General features: G+C 36.4%; 1 long non-coding RNA gene across 19 annotated transcripts; it reads left to right on the forward strand.

The window, feature by feature from the left end:
- Positions 1–525: 525 nt before the first annotated feature.
- On the forward strand, positions 526–9,763 carry LOC113338051. 19 transcript variants are annotated; one of them, XR_003354579.1, is made up of 14 exons: positions 526–780; positions 860–1,465; positions 2,248–2,413; positions 2,527–2,810; positions 5,098–6,588; positions 6,759–6,803; positions 7,050–7,100; positions 7,213–7,271; positions 7,457–7,582; positions 7,692–7,797; positions 8,167–8,293; positions 8,398–8,508; positions 8,736–8,846; positions 8,953–9,763. It is a non-coding gene; the product is annotated as an uncharacterized LOC113338051 (long non-coding RNA). The 19 variants fall into 19 exon arrangements; XR_003354578.1 differs by lacking the exon at positions 6,759–6,803 and having other exon boundaries at positions 5,098–6,445; positions 6,547–6,588; XR_003354577.1 differs by lacking the exon at positions 6,759–6,803 and having other exon boundaries at positions 5,098–6,438; positions 6,547–6,588.
- Positions 9,764–10,690: the final 927 nt, after the last annotated feature.

A 10,690-nucleotide genomic window follows, 5' to 3' on the forward strand; every position in this document is an offset into this window, starting at 1 on the left:
TTCCAAGTGGGGCAAATTCATAAGGTAAAAAATTTTAAATACTAGTGACATTTTTATTGACTTTTTAATATTAACTAAGTGAAAATCAAATTATAAAATATTTTAGTTAAATTAGATATAATAATTTGGATCGTTTCTTTTGTTTTTACATTGTATATTTGATATATTTTTATTAATTTTACATGAGTTTTATAATTTTGACCCCATTCAAACTGAAAATTCAATTTTATAAAGTATATTTGCCCCTAAAAGATATGTAAATTACAAAAATTATAAGCCTAAAGTCATGGGATTTCAGAATTAAGTGAGGTCGGCGGACCACATTTGTCCCTACATTCCTCCGTCCCTGGAGAGAGTATCTAACTCCTTTAAAATCTTAAGCTCCTTAGGATCCACGTTGAACGGTGACCGTCACCCTCTCACAGAATTGTTCCGTTTCACTTTTCCTCGAATGAGAGAAAAAAGAGAAATTCCCACACAAATTTCGGACGCAAAACATAAAACCAAAAAAACCCATACCAAACATTTATCTGTTTCGCTCATAAAACATAAAAAGAAAAACAAAAACAACAACAACGAACCCTAAAGACAAACCCTAGGATATGCTTTCTTCATATAGATCGAGAGAAAAAAAAACCTAAGAACAAACCCTAGGATATGCTTTGTTCATGGGATAATGATGATACAAACAAAAGAAAAACAACTAGCCATGGGACAAAGGCTTTATCATTTACCGAACAAGGCGTTCTATGTGAAATACGCGAGCGGCTGAAAACCAGAGTATTTTTAATCATCGTTCCATCAATAGTTTTCTCTCGAATATTTCTTGAATCTTATTTTTTTCAGGTTTTTTTCACAGGGATTAAAATCAGAAAGAAACCAAACGGGAGATTTGTTATCAGGTACACAAATGGGAGTTCTCAACCAGGTATGAATTGGGTTTCTCTTTATCCTCTTTGCTTTTGATGTTCCAGAAAGGGATAATGACTTCTTAATGATTCCCGTTTTTCTGGGTTTTGCAAATTTGGAGTTCACAACCATTAATCGATCGCATGGTTGAAAGATCGTTGTGCTGAAACCAATTCAAGGTCAGTTTCCTTCCCTTCCATGATTAATTAATTTTCTATTAATATTACTTTTCCTTCCCGAGCAGTAACGTCTTCGTTTGAACTATTAGTGGCTTGAATTGTTTGGGTTTGTACTAAAAGAAACAATAACTTTCACGTTTAGATTTCTCATCAGTTTTTTCTAGGGTTTTTTCTTGATTTTCTATACTCATGTTTTCTTATGGTTTCATGATGGTACTACTATGGATGACGGACATCACGGAAGAGGAAAAATACGATGTTGGTGTCGTTGATTTGTGTGGTTTTCATGGAGTTGGAGATGGGTCCGTGGTAACATCAGATTATGATCGTGGACAGAGTTTGGGATGCTGTCCATTGGTCAAAACTGTAGCATCAAGGTATAATATTTTAATCTGAAGATATTTCTTATCTTCCATCTTGGTGGTGGTACATTTGAAAATATCTCTGAGTTTAAGGCTATGTGGATGAAGATTATTAAAGGTAATTAGATTTCTCAATGTCTGTTTTTTTTCATGTGTGTCATGTGTTTGAGCTCAAATGTACATGCCTATAGAAGATTGAACTAAAATGAGGTAAAATCTGCAGGCCTAACAACTTCAACTAAAATGAGGTAAAAGCATGTAGTCACAAGGTTCACCCCAAACAAGACAGAGCTGCTTCACTATAACACGCACCAGACTCCGTTTGACAATTTGAATGTTAAGCTTGAAGCTTTTTATATAAATCACAATATGTAGAGTATTTCATCATTTCAGTTTAGTTTTATGGATATGCTTTGCCATTTATATCTTTTGTTTTCTTCGGAAAAAATGTTCTAATATAAGTTAAAAGAGTTAAGAGGTTCTGCTTAAGTTTGGGTTGAGTGTATTGGTTGGTAATGCACAAGTGATATATTAACAGTAATTTCATCACATTTTCTGGCTTTGGTTGAAAATGAGGGAGAGATTAGGTATATGAGGTTTCCAGTACTTAGAAGGACTGGTGGTAGCTAAATTTGTAAAACTAATATTTAAAATCACAACCGTTTTAATAACATTGAGGGAACTCACTTTAAATTTAGATTTCTCCACAGCATTGTGTCCATCCAGTAATGTAAGTAATCCAATTTTGCGGCATTGGTGACACCAGTACGTCTCATAATTTGTTGCTATACTTACAGTTTACGGTTACACGGGGAGTAAAACAAGTGCATTATATAAATCATTACATCTGGTGGTGTGCGACACTGTGATGCTTTTCAGGTCTTCCTTGCAGAGATCTTGAAGCTCGATGCTGTGGCCTTGAGACATGCTCTTGAATCCATATTTTATTCACGTTCGTGGCAGGTAATTTCCATGTCTGTGTGTTTTATCCAAATAAATCAAAATGGATTTTCGTAATGAGTACTTCTAAAAAACTCTATTCCGGCTGATGCTTCTTCAAACATTGTACCATATAGAAATCAAAAGGAGCATTTCATCACTCATAGTTTCCTTGCCGGTGGGGCTGTTTTATCGACCATGGACTGGGTAAGGCTGAAACAAGGAAAAACAAGTTTGGAGATTGGATTTATGGATCGGTACCATACAGGGACATCTGTAACAACAACAAGTATTTCGACAGTATCTACTTCAGCACTATCTCAAAGACTTCATGGAAGGCAAAATATTGTAAATGAAGTTGCAAAATAGGAAAAATAGCCGAAAATTTGTTCTTTTTCATTTACATAGAGGAACTCTTAAGGTATGCCGTCTTCTGAAATAATTGTTGCTAATGTTGGTTTATTTATGGGAATTTTAATAAAATGCCACACTTCCAACTTCCGGTTTAAGAAAGTGCCACCGTTTTTTTGAAAATTAATAAACTGCCACAACTGTTATATATTCCGTCAGGGCCCACCAAACCGGTCTATATGTGTTGAACAAGTCAAGAAAATATGTCATCATTACCTATTGACCCTTCAAAATCCTTAAAGACTTGTGAATCATTAATTAGGAGAAAAGCGGAACAAAGAAATTGAGAGGGGAGAAAAGCAGCAGTTGTAGTTGTTATTGCCGAGAACTAGATCGAGAAAAAGACAGAGAAATTGAGAGATGGGAATCGAGCAGAAATTGAAGATGGATTTGAGAATTAGATCTGTTGAGATTGTGAAGGTTCAAATTTAGGATCTGTTATGAAACTGCAGGTGTTCTTGGTGATTCAGATGAACATTTAGAGTTGTTCTTGTCGATCTCTAGAAATGGAAGATGAGGAAGAATTGATGGGGTATGGTGATGAAATTGAACTGAGTTACAGCCGTGGATGGTTGAGAATGAATTGAACATTGGGTTTGATTTGAGAATTTTAGGGTTTGTCAAAATCAGGTTTAATTCATACAATTCAGGTTGTTTTAAGAATTGGGTTAAGCTTGATTTTCATTTTTTTTTCAGTTCGTATGTTAAATTTTGTACTAGTTAATTAGGATCTCTAGTTAATTGAGAAATCTCTGCCGATGGAGCACAATTTCTCTTTCTCAAAGCAGCGTCGATACAGACGATGCTGTTATATTTCAGCGACAGGTGGTGTTGGTTGTTGTCCTGATAGTGCAAGAACGGAGCAAGATCTGGGTGTTGTTGATTGTTACATTAAGAAGACGCATGAGAAGATGGAGGAGTTTTGTCTCAACATACCTGCAAGTGAAGAAACTAAAATATAAAGGAGATGTTTGTATCCTTTTTGTCTTGATTATACGCAAATGGGCTTGATTGAAATGGTATGGGTGTTGTGATTGGATTTAGGAAGCAGATGGAATTCGAAAACTGTATTAGTGGTGGATTAGATTCCGGTGAATGAAGTGTGGGTCCAATGTGAATTTGTGCAGTCAAGCTCGTGAGCTAATGGAGCTACAGAGGTGCTGATCGAGAGAAGTCGTCCCAGTAGTCCAAAACAGTGGAGGAATATGCCAACCCAGTTACCCAAGGTAATTGTCAATCTTAAAGGAGATTGACAACTGCAGTTCTGCCATGAATTTGTGAATCGTGGTGGAGGTCCGAGATGGGAGTTCGAATATGGTTTCGTCTACAACAACAGTTGGGGTTTTGAGATGGAGACGTGCTTATGAAGTCAAGAAATGGAAATGGTATGCTGCTAGATTTTGCAAGAAGACAAGAAAGCTATGCATCTCTATTGTCTGAGATTAATCTTTTCGGGAAATTGGGTTCTCAAGTTGGCTGTAGTTGGCCTGAATTGTTTACCGTGGAAATATATCAGCTCCATGGAACTGGTGTTGGCAGTCGGTGATTGATTTGAGCTGAAGGTATTGTTGGGTTAGAGAAGTCGAGTAAAAGAAACAGAGAATTGTTGTTGTGATTGAATCTATGGTGGTGACTGGACTTAATATGGTCTGTAATTGGGTATTGCCTAAGCTGGTTCGGTAGGAGGTGTTGTTGGCAAGTCAAGCAGTGGAGATGGACTCATGATTTAACTCGGTAATGACTCGCTATGATGACTTGATTTAACTCAGGTATAGTGAGGCGATTTGAGGGCATAGATGTCTTTTACTAAGCTGGATAACTGCTACCTATACACTAATGGATTCTAGAAAAAAACTGGATGGAAAAAGTCAAATGTATGGCATTCAATAAATTCTGAAAAAAACGGTGGCACTTTCTTAAACATGAAATTGAAAGTGTGGTACTTTATTAAAATCCCCTTTATTTATCGAATGTCTGTCATGAGCTTACTAATTTTTGGGTAGTATGAAAATCCTAAAATATTTTGTCATTAGGTTACACCTGCAAATATTAAAATAAATGGCTAAATAAGGAAAAACTTACTCGGGTTCTGTGTTTTTCTTCCTGGCCTTCATCATTATGATCATGTTTAGTTTTACTGCCGAAGCTGCAGTGAAGAAGTACCAGTTTGATCTATGAGAGACGACCACTGCCACAATCTTTTTTGAAACATTTATTTTTTGCATATACTGATTGATTTTTATTAATTTTTTTTTTATCAAAATGATCTTTAATACCTAGCTTTCTTATCTTTCCAGGTTCAACTGAAGAATATCAGCAGATTGTGCCATGCCAAACCTATTGTTACCGTAAATGGAATGTTTCCTGGACCAACAATTCATGCTAGAGAAGGAGATACAGTTCTTATAAACGTTACCAATTGATCAAGTCATGGAAGATGCTCAAGGAAAAAGCTACTTATTACGGATAGTCAATGCTGCAATCAACAACGAACTTTTCTTTGCCTTATCCGGTCATAATTTCACAGTGAGGGAGATTGATGCAGTCTATGTAAATGTCTTCACAACTCAAGCTATTTTAATTTTTTAATTGCACCGGGACAGACCACAAACGTTCTTGAGCCAATTGAACTTCCAGCAAATATTAGGTGGATCACATGACAATGTTTACTCCTGTGCAGTGAACTTAGTGCTACCAAATCCAAGCAAACAAAGTGGCGGATGCACCAGACAGGTGGCTCTGAAAATATTTACTAATCTAAATAGTGAAGCACCTGCATTCACATGACTTTTACTACTCCCATGACTTTTGTACTCTGGCATAGTTGGTAACTAATCTAAATAATATTTACTAATTATTTTCCTGGGATGGTGAGTTATATGAAGCACCTGCATTCACGTTCACTTTTGGTTATAATATGTAATATATAGATTTCCTAATGTGTATTGAATGTTTGCTTAATCTTTTTGATCTCCATGAATTGGATGTGCTGATGTGGTAACTCTTTTGTACTGCAACTAAATCACAAATCTTAAGCGACAGGGCGAGGCGGAGCCGCGCCATACCAAATCAAAAATCCTAAGCGACGGGAGAGGCCGAGTCAAGCCATACCAAATTAAAAATCCTAAACGACGGGACGAGGCGAAGCCGAGCCATATCAAATAAAAAATCCTAAGCGACGGGGGAGGCGGAACCGAGCTACTCCAAATTAAAAATGCACGACGGGGCGAGGCGAAGCCACGTCACACCAAACCAAGAATATGTTTAGAGTGATATTCATTTGTTCTTCATGAATTGGATGTGCCGATGTGGTAACTCATGTATACGACAACTAAAAGGGGCGAGGAAGAGCCGAGCCATACCAAACAAAAATCCTAAGCTACGGGATGAGGCGGAGCCAAGCCAAATCAAAATCCTAAGTGACTAGACGAGGCGGAACCGAACCACTCCAAATTAAAAATGCACGACGGGGCGAGCAAAGCCACGTCACACTAATCCAAGAATATGTGTAGAGTGACATTCATCTATTGTTCTCGAATCGCCGAGCCACACCAATTCAAATCGGGAAGAGACAAGGCGAGACAAAGCCGAGATTTAATAAATAAAAGATATGCGTAGGAGACTTGGACCAAGTGATGGTAGATGGTTCATTCTTCGCATCTCTTTTCTTCTCCGTCCTTTCTTTTTCTCGATTGTCTCTGTTGTTTTTGAAATACTATTGATTTATTTTTGTTTTTCTGTCGCAGGCGATATACTTTGATGGGAATCTGTAAAAGTGGTCTAATTAGGTGATATACTTTCATAGTATCATAATCTTAAACAAATTCATTCTTTTTGATTTTCATAGTAGTGATTGTGGGTTTTAGATCCTGTTCTTATTAGTGTGAAGCATAATCATGAAACAAAAATTGGGCTTTGCTCCTTTTCCGTTATTTACTTGGCTGTTTCAGTTTTGCAGACTAGGGTTTATTGTCTTCCCGTTGTTGATTTGTCTCCCTCACAGGTTTATCCCCTGATTCAAGTGATTTGGTTTTGAAATCACTGATTCAGTTTATATCTGATTTCTATTCCTGATGTGTTAGGGTTTTACTTATTTTGATACCATCTTTTAAATGTGGACTGTGAGATCCATGAAAAATTTGATGTACTCTATCTGTTTGTTGAAAGACCTGAACCAGTGTTTTTGTTTGATTAGCATATTTTTGTAAATTTATTATATAAACCCTAACCCTTTTGTTCTATTTTGCAGCTACGAAAAAATTATGGTAGCATAGAAGGGAAACTCACAACATAAACACAGGTGAAATTTTGAATCTTTTTTTTTTTTTTTTTAAATCTTATCGATGATTTAAATCTTAATCAATTTTAGTACCCTGTGATTACCTTATGCATTTGTGTTCTTTATATTTCAGATATAAGACAATTGCGTCATTGGGGATACCAGTTATGGTTATAGCTGGAATCTTATGTGGTTTGTAGCTTATTTATCTTTTCTTTCGTCGAGATGTGATGATTCTTCTGATGATCTATGAATTATGTTAACTCTATCAACAAGTATATTTGTTTTAGGTTTTTGCTGAAAAGTCTCACCGGTCATGTTTGTCATTTGTATATGTGAAGTTGTGGCAAATGATTGCATGTGATGTTTCTTAACAGGAGAGTTTCTGCGAGAGCTTTACAGAATGTTTTTCATGGAGCAGAGTCACATAGACATAGTTGCTGCTACTGCCACTTGACTCAGCACCACCTGTAGTGGCAGTCAATTTTGTTTCTTTTTTCATAGTATGTAGTTTAATTAACGAGTATACAGGCTTGGAATGTTGAATTACATTTGGTTACTTATCCTATTAATTTTAAGAAAAAATAAAAACTTAAATATGTGTTGTTAAAGGAAATGCAGAATGTGGTGGATAGAAGTATTGTAAATATCGGGTTACAGAACCAGCAAGCTTCCGTAGCTGTAATGCGAGTGGATTGCAGGTCTTCACTTTATTGTTGTGAGTTCTCTTAAAGATATGCATTTGTTTACGCTCAATTATTATTATTATTATTCATCTGGTGCACTGGTGCTTTGTGTCCTTGCGTACCGTTTAGGTTAGTTAAACTAAAAAGATATGGTAGATGTGCAAGTACCACCAGGGCAGCACGACTATAATCTAGACACTTACTATAATCATACAAGAAATAGTGGCCCCAATTTCCATCCACTTAACCCCCTGGTTGGGTATACGATGAACAACCCTGGCTCCCAGGCTGGAAAAACAGCCAATTCGATTAAATATTACCATGTCAAGTCATATAAATCTCACCAATAATACTTGCGATTCATTTCGAACTGATTTTTTTGAATGTTTATGTATGAATAGGTTACTAGGCTCATGGACTGGGTGGAAGAGGAAACATTACGTTTTGCAGATTCGAACCGTAGTGAAGGCATGAGAATCTTGAGACCCAAAACCAAGAAAAAAGGGCGCACTATCTCATTTTTCTTGGGTAATTTCTCTTTGCAACCTTTACTAATTAAATGTGGTTTTGTAATGCTCTAAAAAGAGTAGATAAATTACTGATCTTCTTATTCGTTATTCATGTATGCTCAGTGTCTACACAGTAGCTCTAATTGTAGGACTAATATTAATTATACGGGCTCGAAACATTATAGGAAAAGAAGGCAGCACTCAATACATGGAAAACATGTTTCCACTTTACGGGTATTCACTCATGCTCCTGACCCTCATTGTAAATGTAACACTAAGAATTTTATTGATAGATAAAATAGTTGTACTTATCTCGGGATCTTGATCTCCCTACAGCAGTTTCCATGAATATTGTTGGTTTAGTAGTGTGCAACACCTGCAGGTCAATATTTATTTAATTTGGTTTCTTTCTTGCATGCTCTATGACTTCTCAAGTGACAGACGTCCATTTATGACTCCAGGTGATTAATCTAGGAGACTAACTACGAAAAAATGAATGAAGCATTCCAGGATACTCCTTCTATCAAGACCGTGCACACTAAGATGCTCCTTTATCAAGCTATGCTCCGTAGGTATGTTTTAACAATACAAATATTTTCCAAGAAACAACCCTTCACTCTAGCCTGATATATGTATAAAAACCATTCACTCTCAAATATTTCAATTTTTATTCGACAGGTGGTTTTGCAGGTCCTGGACATCTTTATCATTTGGTTTAGTTTGTTATTGAGGAGTATAGTGCAGCTGAAATGCTTAGAATGGTGTTGGTGGTAATGAAAGCAAGAGAAGAGACATAAATACCTGGAAGTGGTATTGCAGATGAAATGGTTTAGTTTGTTGTTGAGGAGTATAGTGCAGCTGAAATGCTTAGAATGGTGTTGGTGGTAATGAAAGCAAGAGAAGAGACATAGAGACCTGGAAGTGGTATTGCAGATGAAATGGTTCTCTTTCACATTAAACTCATGTATTTCAACTATACAGTCCATACTACCACCAGCTGGGTGGAGTTACTTGTTCACATCCATCACCAGCATACAGGCAGCAGGGAGCACAGATAAAACATCCCCAAGGCAGCAGCAGTTCGCATACGCCACCACCACTCCATTATCAACATGTCATACATTCGCCAACACCATCAGTCCATATTCACCTCCACCTGCAGCTGTTTGGCTCATGTCACTTTATGTATGCAATTCATTTACAGTATAAGGATGTTCTCAAAATTCTGGATAGATACGATCCTTGGGTGAAGTTTGATGCAATTTTGGAAATTGATAAAATTTTCTTGAGTAATCATGCTGCTGGATAACCCTGATTTTTAGTTAATACACACGTTGTGCCTACCCAGATTCAACCACCAAATTTTTTTGATTTGAAATTCAAGTTTCAAGAATTATATATTGCTGAATGGTTATGTCTATCTGTCTTTTTTACATGTATTATTGTGAAATTGTGAATTATTCTATATTGATTATTGTAGATTCAGTTATATTTCTGTGCTAAGTTCTTTGTATTTTCGCTTTATAGAAATTCTTGGTTCCGGTCTTTCGCAGTGTACGGGTTAACTAAGTGGTGCTTACAACTCCACGAACCAGAAGTGTTATACCAGAGATCTATGTTTGGTAAAACCCATGTGATTTACATGTCTTTGTGCAAGAACATGCTGAGATAGGAGTGGCCAGCTTTGAACACTTGATTCTATTATTAATTTCGTCTGTACTGTTTTATGATTTGATTAGTCACTTGAAGGACCGAGGTGTTTAAATAGTTCACTGGTAACTTCGCATATGACGGTGATGCTGGTGAATTTGTACTTCTTTTTTACTCACCTAGCCCACTTTATATATTTATCATGTGCAACTGCCTTTGTCTTCAATGTAACTTCAGACCTTACAGTATAGTAGCTCTATTAATTTGCTTGAAATGCATTTATTGTCTTGAAATGAATAGGATATAATTAACATATAACCATTGGAGATGTAGAAAATATAAGTAGTTATGAAGCTCTTCGGCATACAGAGAATTGGCATTTGTTGTAAATTTAAACAACTTTTTTTTTTGTTATGAATGTAGTCATCTTCAAATAGTATGAAAAATTAGTTTATTGGTATAATAGAGTAGATGACATTTATGGAAAGCTACAAGTGCTTGACTAAGAAACAGTGACTAGGGACTGCATTGTTTCCAAGTTGGTCATTGTTATTGTATGTATTACAGGTCTTTGCTCCTTTGGTAAAGATCATAAGCGCGATCTGTACTAGAAGTTTGTCACACCTGCTACTAGAAATGATCTTGATACTGGTACGATCTTCTACAGGAACTGAAAGTCCTAGCCATGGCAGTGAGAAGAATACGTCCGCGGGTATCGGAGTTGGATTTTAGTTGTATGGCTTTAATGATAAAGTTTACCACGTAG

Source organism: Papaver somniferum, unplaced genomic scaffold, assembly GCF_003573695.1.
Source record: "Papaver somniferum cultivar HN1 unplaced genomic scaffold, ASM357369v1 unplaced-scaffold_18, whole genome shotgun sequence".
Classification (NCBI taxonomy): domain Eukaryota; kingdom Viridiplantae; phylum Streptophyta; class Magnoliopsida; order Ranunculales; family Papaveraceae; genus Papaver; species Papaver somniferum.